This window comes from Cryptomeria japonica, unplaced genomic scaffold, assembly GCF_030272615.1.
Source record: "Cryptomeria japonica unplaced genomic scaffold, Sugi_1.0 HiC_scaffold_151, whole genome shotgun sequence".
NCBI classification, from domain to species: Eukaryota; Viridiplantae; Streptophyta; class Pinopsida; order Cupressales; family Cupressaceae; genus Cryptomeria; species Cryptomeria japonica.
The window spans coordinates 296948-310530 of record NW_026728973.1 but is presented as its reverse complement, the minus strand read 5'-3'; the positions used below and the strand labels follow the sequence as shown (position 1 = coordinate 310530).

Here is a 13583-nt window from a genome sequence, read left to right as displayed (position 1 = left end):
GCCTGGGCTGCGCACCAGGGCGGGCTCAAGATGGCACCCGCGTTCCTTTTTTTTCACTATCTTTCAAAACGGAAATTTTAAAATCTCATTTTTTTTTGCCTTTTTCTGGAAATTAGTGAAGGCAGCGCATCAAAGGTGCGCACCTCGCTGCCCACCACGGTGCGCAACGCCGGTGGGCACCCGGGAGTGCTTCGAAGTGTGCTCCAAGGTGCTGCGTGCACGTTGTCGGAGCCCGGTTTGCCCCGGGTGCGCACCTCGCGTGCACCTTCGTCGGGGTGGGCACCTTGGCTTGGTTTGCCCCGGCTGCGCTCCGAAGCGGGGTTATTGGAGCGCCGCCTCTTTTTTTGTCGGAGCGTTTGGTGGGGTTTCTCGCATTGGCTCTTCCGAGGCCCGGTTGCCACCCTGGCGCGCACGAAGTCGGAAGTAGGGTTAATTGCCCGGGTGCGCACCTTTGCCAGGGTGGCACCTTACCTGGGCTGCGCACCAGGGCGGGCTCAAGATGGCACGCGCGTTCCGTTTTTTTCACTATCTTTCAAAACGGAAATTTTAAAATCTCCTTTTTTTTTTGCCTTTTCTGGAAATTAGTGAAGGCAGCGCATCAAAGGTGCGCACCTCGCTGCCCACCTTGGTGTGCTCTGAGGTGCGCACCCGGGAGCGCTACGAAGTGTGCTCCAAGGTGCGGCGTGCACGTTGTCGGAGCCCGGTTTGCCCCGGGTGCGCACCTCGCCTGCACCTTGGCCGGGGTGGGCACCTTGGCTGGGTTTGCCCAGGGTGCGCTCCGAAGCGGGGTTACTGGAGCGCCCCCTCTTTTTTTGTCAGAGAGTTTGGTGGGGTTTCTCGCATTGGCTCTTCCCAGGCCCGGTTGTTGGGTGCGCTCCCACCCTGGCGCGCGCGAAGTTGGAAGTTGGGTTAATTGCCCGGGCGCGCACCTTCGCCAGGGTGGGCACCTTGGTGCGCAAACCTTGGCTGGGCTGCGCACCAGGGCGGGCTCAAGATGGCACCAGCATTCCCTTTTTCTCACTATCTTTCAAAACGGAAATTTTAAAATCTCGTTTTTTTTTTGCCTTTTATGGAAATTAGTGAAGGCATCGCATCAAAGGTGCGCACCTCGCTGCCCACCTTGGTGTGCTCCGAGGTGCCCACCACGGTGCGCAACGCCGGTGCGAACCCGGGAGCGCCCCGATGTGTGCTCCAAGGTGCGGCGTGCACGAAGTCGGACCCCGGTTTGCCCCGGGTGCGCACCTCGCGTGCACCTTGGTGCGCACACCTTGGCTGGGTTGCGCGGCCTGGTGGGCACCATGGTGCGCACCAAGGAGCGCTCCGAAGTGTGCTCCAAGGTGCGGCGTGCACGAAGTCGGAGCCCGGTTTGCCCCGGGTGCGCACCTTCGCCGCGGTGGGCACCATGGCGTGCACGAAGTCGGAGCCCGGTTTGCCCCGGGTGCGCACCTCGCGTGCACCTTCGCCGGGGTGGGCACCTCGGCTGGGTTGCGCGCCCTGGTGCGCACCAAGGAGCGCTCTGAAGTGTGCTCCAAGGTGCGGCGTGCACGAAGTCGGAGCCCGGTTTGCCCCGGGTGTGCACCTCGCGTGCACCTTCGCTGCGGTGGGCACCTTGGCTGGGTTGCGCGCCTTGGTGGGCACCATGCAGTGCACGAAGTCGGAGCCCGGTTTGCCCCGGGCGCGCACCTCCGCCAGGGTGGGCACCTTGGTGCGCACAACTTGCCTGGGCTGCGCACCAGGAAGGGCTCAAGATGGCACCCGCGTTCCGTTTTTTTCACTATCTTTCAGAACGGAAATTTTAAAATATCGTTTTTTTTTGCCTTTTCTGGAAATTAGTGAAGGCAGCGCATCAAAGGTGCGCAACGCTGGTGCGAACCTGGGAGCGCTCCGATGTGTGCTCCAAGGTGCGGCGTGCACGAAGTCGGACCCCGGTTTGCCCCGGGTGCGCACCTCGCGTGCACCTTGGTGCGCACACCTTGGCTGGGTTGCGCGCCCTGGTGGGCACCATGGTGCGCACCAAGGAGCGCTCCGAAGTGTGCTCCAAGGTGCGGCGTGCACGAAGTCGGAGCCCGGTTTGCCCCGGGTGCGCACCTCGCGTGCACCTTCGCCGCGGTGGGCACCATGGCGTGCACGAAGTCGGAGCCCGGTTTGCCCCGGGTGCGCACCTCGCGTGCACCTTCGCCGGGGTGGGCACCTTAGTGTGCAGACCTTGGCTGGGTTGCGCGCCCTGGTGGGCACCATGGTGCGCACCAAGGAGCGCTCCGAAGTGTGCTCCAAGGTGCGGCCTGCACGAAGTCGGAGCCCGGTTTGCCCCGGGTGTGCACCTCGGGTGGGCACCTTGGTGCGCATGCCTTGCCTGGGCTGCGCACCAGGGCGGGCTCAAGATGGCACCCGCGTTCCTTTTTTTTCACTATCTTTCAAAACGGAAATTTTAAAATCTCATTTTTTTTTGCCTTTTTCTGGAAATTAGTGAAGGCAGCGCATCAAAGGTGCGCACCTCGCTGCCCACCACGGTGCGCAACGCCGGTGGGCACCCGGGAGTGCTTCGAAGTGTGCTCCAAGGTGCTGCGTGCACGTTGTCGGAGCCCGGTTTGCCCCGGGTGCGCACCTCGCGTGCACCTTCGTCGGGGTGGGCACCTTGGCTGGGTTTGCCCCGGCTGCGCTCCGAAGCGGGGTTATTGGAGCGCCGCCTCTTTTTTTGTCGGAGCGTTTGGTGGGGTTTCTCGCATTGGCTCTTCCGAGGCCCGGTTGCCACCCTGGCGCGCACGAAGTCGGAAGTAGGGTTAATTGCCCGGGTGCGCACCTTTGCCAGGGTGGGCACCTTACCTGGGCTGCGCACCAGGGCGGGCTCAAGATGGCACGCGCGTTCCGTTTTTTTCACTATCTTTCAAAACGGAAATTTTAAAATCTCCTTTTTTTTTTGCCTTTTCTGGAAATTAGTGAAGGCAGCGCATCAAAGGTGCGCACCTCGCTGCCCACCTTGGTGTGCTCTGAGGTGCGCACCCGGGAGCGCTACGAAGTGTGCTCCAAGGTGCGGCGTGCACGTTGTCGGAGCCCGGTTTGCCCCGGGTGCGCACCTCGCCTGCACCTTGGCCGGGGTGGGCACCTTGGCTGGGTTTGCCCAGGGTGCGCTCCGAAGCGGGGTTACTGGAGCGCCCCCTCTTTTTTTGTCAGAGCGTTTGGTGGGGTTTCTCGCATTGGCTCTTCCCAGGCCCGGTTGTTGGGTGCGCTCCCACCCTGGCGCGCGCGAAGTTGGAAGTTGGGTTAATTGCCCGGGCGCGCACCTTCGCCAGGGTGGGCACCTTGGTGCGCACACCTTGGCTGGGCTGCGCACCAGGGCGGGCTCAAGATGGCACCAGCATTCCCTTTTTCTCACTATCTTTCAAAACGGAAATTTTAAAATCTCGTTTTTTTTTTGCCTTTTATGGAAATTAGTGAAGGCATCGCATCAAAGGTGCGCACCTCGCTGCCCACCTTGGTGTGCTCCGAGGTGCCCACCACGGTGCGCAACGCCGGTGCGAACCCGGGAGCGCCCCGATGTGTGCTCCAAGGTGCGGCGTGCACGAAGTCGGACCCCGGTTTGCCCCGGGTGCGCACCTCACGTGCACCTTGGTGCGCACACCTTGGCTGGGTTGCGCGGCCTGGTGGGCACCATGGTGCGCACCAAGGAGCGCTCCGAAGTGTGCTCCAAGGTGCGGCGTGCACGAAGTCGGAGCCCGGTTTGCCCCGGGTACGCACCTCGCGTGCACCTTCGCCGGGGTGGGCACCTCGGCTGGGTTGCGCGCCCTGGTGCGCACCAAGGAGCGCTCTGAAGTGTGCTCCAAGGTGCGGCGTGCACGAAGTCGGAGCCCGGTTTGCCCCGGGTGCGCACCTTCGCCGCGGTGCGCACCATGGCGTGCACGAAGTCGGAGCCCGATTTGCCCCGGGTGCGCACCTCGCGTGCACCTTCGGCGGGGTTGCGCGCCCTGGTGGGCACCATGGTGCGCACCAAGGAGCGCTCCGAAGTGTGCTCCAAGGTGCGGCGTGCACGAAGTCGGAGCCCGGTTTGCCCCGGGTGCGCACCTCGCGTGCACCTTCGGCGGGGTTGCGCGCCCTGGTGGGCACCATGGTGCGCACCAAGGAGCGCTCCGAAGTGTGCTCCAAGGTGCGGCGTGCACGAAGTCGGAGCCCGGTTTGCCCCGGGTGCGCACCTCGCGTGCACCTTCGCCGCGGTGGGCACCATGGCGTGCACGAAGTCGGAGCCCGGTTTGCCCCGGGTGCGCACCTCGCGTGCACCTTCGCCGGGGTGGGCACCTCGGCTGGGTTGCGCGCCCTGGTGCGCACCAAGGAGCGCTCCGAAGTGTGCTCCAAGGTGCGGCGTGCACGAAGTCGGAGCCCGGTTTGCCCCGGGTGCGCACCTCGCGTGCACCTTCGCCAGGGTGGGCACCTCGGTGCGCACACCTTCTCAATGTTTTCTTGCCTTTTCTGGAAATTGGTGAAGGCAGCGCATCAAAGGTGCGCACCTCGGTGTGCTCCGAGGTGCGAACCCGAGAGCGCTCCGAGGTGCCCACGAAGTCGAAAGTCGGGTTAATTGCATTGTTTTCCCCGGGTGCGCTCCGAGGTGCGCAACATCGGCGCGCACCAAGGAGGGCTCCGAAGTGTGCTCCAAGGTGCGCACGATGGCGTGCACCTCTGGTGCGCACGATTCGGAGCTCGGTTTGACCGGGGTGCGCACACCTTGGCTGGGTTGCGCACCTTTTGTGCGCTCCAAGGTGCGCACGAAGTCGGAGCTCGGTTTGCCCCGGGTGCGCACCTTCGCCAGGGTGCGCACCTTGATGCGCACGCCTTGGCTGGGCTGCGCACCTTGGTGGGCGCCATGGTGCGCACCTTTCGTGCGCTCCAAGGTGCGCACGAAGTCGGAGCTCGGTTTGCCCCGGGTGCGCACCTTGGTGGGCGCCATGGTGCACTCCGAGGTGCCCAAGATTGGTGCGCACCAAGGAGCGCTCCGAAGTGCGCTCCAAGGTGCGCGCGAAGTCGAAAGTTGGGTTAATTGTCCGGTTTGCCTCGGGTGCGCACCTTGCGTGCACCTTCGCCAGGGTGGGCGCCTTGGTGCGCACACCTTGGCTGGGCTGCGCACACCTTGGCACCCGCGTTTCCTTCATTTTAAATTTTTTTTTTTTACAATCTCTCAAGTGGGAAATTCTATAATCTCAACTTTTTTTGCCTTTTCAGGAAACTTTTGAATGGAGCGCATCATTGGTGCGCTCCGAAGTGTGCTCCAAAGCTCTCTCCAGCTGCGTGCACCTGCCCCGGCCGCGCACCCGGCCCCGCCCAGCTTCGCTCACCTGTCCCGGGCGTCTGGTGCGGAACCTTAGAGTAAGAAACATCACCGTGCACCTTGGCCAACGTGCGCGACTCGACCGAGCGCGCACTGGCCGAGGTGCACACCGATTTCACCTGGGTGCGCGCGCAGCACCTCGGGCGCACCGGGGTGCGCGCACAACGCCCGGGTTGCACCGTGGCCTGTGTGCTCGGGGCGCCTCGGGTGCGCGCTCGGTGTCGCCCCCGCGCGCGCGGTAGTGCGGGCAGCGCACCCCGGCCCGGCCCGGCCCCGACGAGAACGCAAACGGGCAAAAGGTTTATTCAAATAGCATTGCGACGCCCGGCGAAAAACTAAAAAAGGGTGCAACACCGGGACTTCCCGGGAGGTCACCCATCCCAGTACTACTCCGGCCCAAGCGCGCTTAACTGCGGAGTTCTGATGGGATCCGGTGCACTAACGCTGGTATGATCGCACCCGTTATGAGCTTGTCGCAGTGTGTACTTAGCAAACCGCGACCCACGTGCGAATCCACCCCGGCCACCCACCCCCGTCGAGGTGCACACCCTCCCTCGCGAAGTGCGCCCCGTTCGCCAAGTGTGAGCCCTGCCCGGGTGCGCGCACCTTGCTAGGGCGTCGGGTGTGCACCCGGCCCGGCCTACGTGCGTGCACCTGGAGGGGGCGTCGTGTGCGTGCAGTGTCCCGTCTGCAACGCGGTGCCCACACACCACCTCGGGCGCAACGACCTGCGCTCACATGTGGGCCGAGTGCACCTTGGTGCATGTTCGGGGCGCCTCGGGTGCACGCTCGATCTTGCCCCGGTGCACCAAGGCGCTCGGTTTGCCCCGGGTGCGCACTTGGTGCAAGGTGGGCACCCAAAATAGGGATCAAGCACCAAAACACAAGTTTCGGGATGCAAAATGGGACCCAAGGACCACAAATGCGTTCCAAGACCCATGATGGGTCCACGAGAACAAAAATGTGTTCCGAGACTTAATAAACAAATATTGGGTTTTAGGAGAAGAAACATGCTCTGATGCCCAAAACGAGAATCGACCCCGAAAAGGCCACAGGCCAAAAGTGGGATGCGAGACAAAAAAAAATGGGACCCGAGGACCAAAATTGGGTTCCCAGGTCGAAGACAGGGCAACCGGACAAGAAACGACCTCTAAGGCTCGAAATGAGTCCCGACGACTAAAACTTGACAAGAAGCACCCCCATCAGGCACCCAACTCGACACCCATGGGATGCCGACCCACCCGGGCTTCCACCTAGCACACCTTGGCACCCACCCACCCTCGCACCCAACCTCGCACCCAACTTAGCACCTTTGAACCCACATTGGCACTCACCCTGACCCTGGCACCTTGGAACCCACATTGGCACTCACCTTGACCCTGGCACCCACCTTTGCACTCACCTTGGGACCCACCCTGGCTCCCACCTCGGCACCCACCCAGACACCCACCTTGGTTCCTTGGCACCCACCTTGGATCCTTGGCACCCACCCCGACACCCACCTTGGCACGCAACTTGGCTACTTGCCACCCACCTTGGCTCCTTGACGCCCACCCCGACAACCACCCCGTGACCTACCCTGGCTAGGGTTGGTGCACACCCACCCTGGTGCCCACCTTGGCACCCACCCTATGACCCACCTTGGCACGCACCTTAGTACCCACCCCGTTACCCACCCTAGGACCCACCCCGTGACCCACCTTGGCCAGGGTGGGTGCCTTGGTGCGCACAACTTGCCTGGGCTGCACACCAGGGCGGGCTCAAGATGGCACCCGCGTTCCGTTTTTTTCACTATCTTTCAAAACGGAAATTTTAAAATCTCATTTTTTTCTTTTTTTTGCCTTTTCTGGAAATTAGTGAAGGCAGCGCATCAAAGGTGCGCAATGCTGGTGCGAACCTGGGAGCGCTCCGATGTGTGCTCCAAGGTGCGGCGTGCACGAAGTCCGAGCCCGGTTTGCCCCGGGTGCGCACCTCGCGTGCACCTTCGCCGGGGTGAGCACCTTGGCTGGGTTGCGCGCCCTGGTGCGTACCAAGGAGCGCTCTGAAGTGTGCTCCAAGGTGCGGCGTGCACGAAGTCGGAGCCCGGTTTGCCCCGGGTGTGCACCTCGGGTGCGCACCTCGCGTGCACCTTCGCTGCGGTGGGCACCTTGGCTGGGTTGCGCGCCTTGGTGGGCACCATGCAGTGCACGAAGTCGGAGCCCGGTTTGCCCCGGGCGCGCACCTCCGCCAGGGTGGGCACCTTGGTGCGCACAACTTGCCTGGGCTGCGCACCAGGAAGGGCTCAAGATGGCACCCCGCGTTCCGTTTTTTTCACTATCTTTCAGAACGGAAATTTTAAAATATCGTTTTTTTTTTGCCTTTTCTGGAAATTAGTGAAGGCAGCGCATCAAAGGTGCGCAACGCTGGTGCGAACCTGGGAGCGCTCCGATGTGTGCTCCAAGGTGCGGCGTGCACAAAGTCGGAGCCCGGTTTGCCCCGGGTGCGCCCTGGTGGGCACCATGGTGCGCACCAAGGAGCGCTCCGAAGTGTGCTCCAAGGTGCGGCCTGCACGAAGTCGGAGCCCGGTTTGCCCCGGGTGTGCACCTCGGGTGGGCACCTTGGTGCGCATGCCTTGCCTGGGCTGCGCACCAGGGCGGGCTCAAGATGGCACCCGCGTTCCTTTTTTTTCACTATCTTTCAAAACGGAAATTTTAAAATCTCATTTTTTTTTGCCTTTTTCTGGAAATTAGTGAAGGCAGCGCATCAAAGGTGCGCACCTCGCTGCCCACCACGGTGCGCAACGCCGGTGGGCACCCGGGAGTGCTTCGAAGTGTGCTCCAAGGTGTTGCGTGCACGTTGTCGGAGCCCGGTTTGCCCCGGGTGCGCACCTCGCGTGCACCTTCGTCGGGGTGGGCACCTTGGCTTGGTTTGCCCCGGCTGCGCTCCGAAGCGGGGTTATTGGAGCGCCGCCTCTTTTTTTGTCGGAGCGTTTGGTGGGGTTTCTCGCATTGGCTCTTCCGAGGCCCGGTTGCCACCCTGGCGCGCACGAAGTCGGAAGTAGGGTTAATTGCCCGGGTGCGCACCTTTGCCAGGGTGGCACCTTACCTGGGCTGCGCACCAGGGCGGGCTCAAGATGGCACGCGCGTTCCGTTTTTTTCACTATCTTTCAAAACGGAAATTTTAAAATCTCCTTTTTTTTTTGCCTTTTCTGGAAATTAGTGAAGGCAGCGCATCAAAGGTGCGCACCTCGCTGCCCACCTTGGTGTGCTCTGAGGTGCGCACCCGCGGAGCGCTACGAAGTGTGCTCCAAGGTGCGGCGTGCACGTTGTCGGAGCCCGGTTTGCCCCGGGTGCGCACCTCGCCTGCACCTTGGCCGGGGTGGGCACCTTGGCTGGGTTTGCCCAGGGTGCGCTCCGAAGCGGGGTTACTGGAGCGCCCCCTCTTTTTTTGTCAGAGAGTTTGGTGGGGTTTCTCGCATTGGCTCTTCCCAGGCCCGGTTGTTGGGTGCGCTCCCACCCTGGCGCGCGCGAAGTTGGAAGTTGGGTTAATTGCCCGGGCGCGCACCTTCGCCAGGGTGGGCACCTTGGTGCGCAAACCTTGGCTGGGCTGCGCACCAGGGCGGGCTCAAGATGGCACCAGCATTCCCTTTTTCTCACTATCTTTCAAAACGGAAATTTTAAAATCTCGTTTTTTTTTTGCCTTTTATGGAAATTAGTGAAGGCATCGCATCAAAGGTGCGCACCTCGCTGCCCACCTTGGTGTGCTCCGAGGTGCCCACCACGGTGCGCAACGCCGGTGCGAACCCGGGAGCGCCCCGATGTGTGCTCCAAGGTGCGGCGTGCACGAAGTCGGACCCCGGTTTGCCCCGGGTGCGCACCTCGCGTGCACCTTGGTGCGCACACCTTGGCTGGGTTGCGCGGCCTGGTGGGCACCATGGTGCGCACCAAGGAGCGCTCCGAAGTGTGCTCCAAGGTGCGGCGTGCACGAAGTCGGAGCCCGGTTTGCCCCGGGTGCGCACCTTCGCCGCGGTGGGCACCATGGCGTGCACGAAGTCGGAGCCCCGGTTTGCCCCGGGTGCGCACCTCGCGTGCACCTTCGCCGGGGTGGGCACCTCGGCTGGGTTGCGCGCCCTGGTGCGCACCAAGGAGCGCTCTGAAGTGTGCTCCAAGGTGCGGCGTGCACGAAGTCGGAGCCCGGTTTTGCCCCGGGTGTGCACCTCGCGTGCACCTTCGCTGCGGTGGGCACCTTGGCTGGGTTGCGCGCCTTGGTGGGCACCATGCAGTGCACGAAGTCGGAGCCCGGTTTGCCCCGGGCGCGCACCTCCGCCAGGGTGGGCACCTTGGTGCGCACAACTTGCCTGGGCTGCGCACCAGGAAGGGCTCAAGATGGCACCCCGCGTTCCGTTTTTTTCACTATCTTTCAGAACGGAAATTTTAAAATATCGTTTTTTTTTTGCCTTTTCTGGAAATTAGTGAAGGCAGCGCATCAAAGGTGCGCAACGCTGGTGCGAACCTGGGAGCGCTCCGATGTGTGCTCCAAGGTGCGGCGTGCACGAAGTCGGACCCCGGTTTGCCCCGGGTGCGCACCTCGCGTGCACCTTGGTGCGCACACCTTGGCTGGGTTGCGCGCCCTGGTGGGCACCATGGTGCGCACCAAGGAGCGCTCCGAAGTGTGCTCCAAGGTGCGGCGTGCACGAAGTCGGAGCCCGGTTTGCCCCGGGTGCGCACCTCGCGTGCACCTTCGCCGCGGTGGGCACCATGGCGTGCACGAAGTCGGAGCCCGGTTTGCCCCGGGTGCGCACCTCGCGTGCACCTTCGCCGGGGTGGGCACCTTGGTGTGCAGACCTTGGCTGGGTTGCGCGCCCTGGTGGGCACCATGGTGCGCACCAAGGAGCGCTCCGAAGTGTGCTCCAAGGTGCGGCCTGCACGAAGTCGGAGCCCGGTTTGCCCCGGGTGTGCACCTCGGGTGGGCACCTTGGTGCGCATGCCTTGCCTGGGCTGCGCACCAGGGCGGGCTCAAGATGGCACCCGCGTTCCTTTTTTTTCACTATCTTTCAAAACGGAAATTTTAAAATCTCATTTTTTTTTGCCTTTTTCTGGAAATTAGTGAAGGCAGCGCATCAAAGGTGCGCACCTCGCTGCCCACCACGGTGCGCAACGCCGGTGGGCACCCGGGAGTGCTTCGAAGTGTGCTCCAAGGTGCTGCGTGCACGTTGTCGGAGCCCGGTTTGCCCCGGGTGCGCACCTCGCGTGCACCTTCGTCGGGGTGGGCACCTTGGCTGGGTTTGCCCCGGCTGCGCTCCGAAGCGGGGTTATTGGAGCGCCGCCTCTTTTTTTGTCGGAGCGTTTGGTGGGGTTTCTCGCATTGGCTCTTCCGAGGCCCGGTTGCCACCCTGGCGCGCACGAAGTCGGAAGTAGGGTTAATTGCCCGGGTGCGCACCTTTGCCAGGGTGGGCACCTTACCTGGGCTGCGCACCAGGGCGGGCTCAAGATGGCACGCGCGTTCCGTTTTTTTCACTATCTTTCAAAACGGAAATTTTAAAATCTCCTTTTTTTTTTGCCTTTTCTGGAAATTAGTGAAGGCAGCGCATCAAAGGTGCGCACCTCGCTGCCCACCTTGGTGTGCTCTGAGGTGCGCACCCGGGAGCGCTACGAAGTGTGCTCCAAGGTGCGGCGTGCACGTTGTCGGAGCCCGGTTTGCCCCGGGTGCGCACCTCGCCTGCACCTTGGCCGGGGTGGGCACCTTGGCTGGGTTTGCCCAGGGTGCGCTCCGAAGCGGGGTTACTGGAGCGCCCCCTCTTTTTTTGTCAGAGCGTTTGGTGGGGTTTCTCGCATTGGCTCTTCCCAGGCCCGGTTGTTGGGTGCGCTCCCACCCTGGCGCGCGCGAAGTTGGAAGTTGGGTTAATTGCCCGGGCGCGCACCTTCGCCAGGGTGGGCACCTTGGTGCGCACACCTTGGCTGGGCTGCGCACCAGGGCGGGCTCAAGATGGCACCAGCATTCCCTTTTTCTCACTATCTTTCAAAACGGAAATTTTAAAATCTCGTTTTTTTTTTTGCCTTTTATGGAAATTAGTGAAGGCATCGCATCAAAGGTGCGCACCTCGCTGCCCACCTTGGTGTGCTCCGAGGTGCCCACCACGGTGCGCAACGCCGGTGCGAACCCGGGAGCGCCCCGATGTGTGCTCCAAGGTGCGGCGTGCACGAAGTCGGACCCCGGTTTGCCCCGGGTGCGCACCTCGCGTGCACCTTGGTGCGCACACCTTGGCTGGGTTGCGCGGCCTGGTGGGCACCATGGTGCGCACCAAGGAGCGCTCCGAAGTGTGCTCCAAGGTGCGGCGTGCACGAAGTCGGAGCCCGGTTTGCCCCGGGTACGCACCTCGCGTGCACCTTCGCCGGGGGTGGGCACCTCGGCTGGGTTGCGCGCCCTGGTGCGCACCAAGGAGCGCTCCGAAGTGTGCTCCAAGGTGCGGCGTGCACGAAGTCGGAGCCCGGTTTGCCCCGGGTGCGCACCTTCGCCGCGGTGCGCACCATGGCGTGCACGAAGTCGGAGCCCGGTTTGCCCCGGGTGCGCACCTCGCGTGCACCTTCGGCGGGGTTGCGCGCCCTGGTGGGCACCATGGTGCGCACCAAGGAGCGCTCCGAAGTGTGCTCCAAGGTGCGGCGTGCACGAAGTCGGAGCCCGGTTTGCCCCGGGTGCGCACCTCGCGTGCACCTTCGGCGGGGTTGCGCGCCCTGGTGGGCACCATGGTGCGCACCAAGGAGCGCTCCGAAGTGTGCTCCAAGGTGCGGCGTGCACGAAGTCGGAGCCCGGTTTGCCCCGGGTGCGCACCTCGCGTGCACCTTCGCCGCGGTGGGCACCATGGCGTGCACGAAGTCGGAGCCCGGTTTGCCCCGGGTGCGCACCTCGCGTGCACCTTCGCCGGGGTGGGCACCTCGGCTGGGTTGCGCGCCCTGGTGCGCACCAAGGAGCGCTCCGAAGTGTGCTCCAAGGTGCGGCGTGCACGAAGTCGGAGCCCGGTTTGCCCCGGGTGCGCACCTCGCGTGCACCTTCGCCAGGGTGGGCACCTCGGTGCGCACCACCTTCTCAATGTTTTCTTGCCTAATTGGTGAAGGCAGCGCATCAAAGGTGCGCACCTCGGTGTGCTCCGAGGTGCGAACCCGAGAGCGCTCCGAGGTGCCCACGAAGTCGAAAGTCGGGTTAATTGCATTGTTTTCCCCGGGTGCGCTCCGAGGTGCGCAACATCGGCGCGCACCAAGGAGGGCTCCGAAGTGTGCTCCAAGGTGCGCACGATGGCGTGCACCTCTGGTGCGCACGATTCGGAGCTCGGTTTGACCGGGGTGCGCACACCTTGGCTGGGTTGCGCACCTTTTGTGCGCTCCAAGGTGCGCACGAAGTCGGAGCTCGGTTTGCCCCGGGTGCGCACCTTCGCCAGGGTGCGCACCTTGATGCGCACGCCTTGGCTGGGCTGCGCACCTTGGTGGGCGCCATGGTGCGCACCTTTCGTGCGCTCCAAGGTGCGCACGAAGTCGGAGCTCGGTTTGCCCCGGGTGCGCACCTTGGTGGGCGCCATGGTGCACTCCGAGGTGCCCAAGATTGGTGCGCACCAAGGAGCGCTCCGAAGTGCGCTCCAAGGTGCGCGCGAAGTCGAAAGTTGGGTTAATTGTCCGGTTTGCCTCGGGTGCGCACCTTGCGTGCACCTTCGCCAGGGTGGGCGCCTTGGTGCGCACACCTTGGCTGGGCTGCGCACACCTTGGCACCCGCGTTTCCTTCATTTTAAATTTTTTTTTTTTACAATCTCTCAAGTGGGAAATTCTATAATCTCAACTTTTTTTGCCTTTTCAGGAAACTTTTGAATGGAGCGCATCATTGGTGCGCTCCGAAGTGTGCTCCAAAGCTCTCTCCAGCTGCGTGCACCTGCCCCGGCCGCGCACCCGGCCCCGCCCAGCTTCGCTCACCTGTCCCGGGCGTCTGGTGCGGAACCTTAGAGTAAGAAACATCACCGTGCACCTTGGCCAACGTGCGCGACTCGACCGAGCGCGCACTGGCCGAGGTGCACACCGATTTCACCTGGGTGCGCGCGCAGCACCTCGGGCGCACCGGGGTGCGCGCACAACGCCCGGGTTGCACCGTGGCCTGTGTGCTCGGGGTGCCTCGGGTGCGCGCTCGGTGTCGCCCCCGCGCGCGCGGTAGTGCGGGCAGCGCACCCCGGCCCGGCCCGGCCCCGACGAGAACGCAAACGGGCAAAAGGTTTATTCAAATAGCATTGCGACGCCCGGCGAAAAACTAAAAA

The 13583-nt window shown here is 63.1% G+C and overlaps 1 non-coding gene across 1 annotated transcript; it reads right to left on the bottom strand.

Moving 5' to 3' along the window:
• Positions 1–5656: 5656 nt before the first annotated feature.
• Positions 5657–5775, bottom strand: LOC131866596 (5S ribosomal RNA). Its single transcript, XR_009365197.1, has one exon. It is a non-coding gene; the product is annotated as a 5S ribosomal RNA (ribosomal RNA).
• Between the last annotated feature and the right edge of the window lie 7808 nt (positions 5776–13583).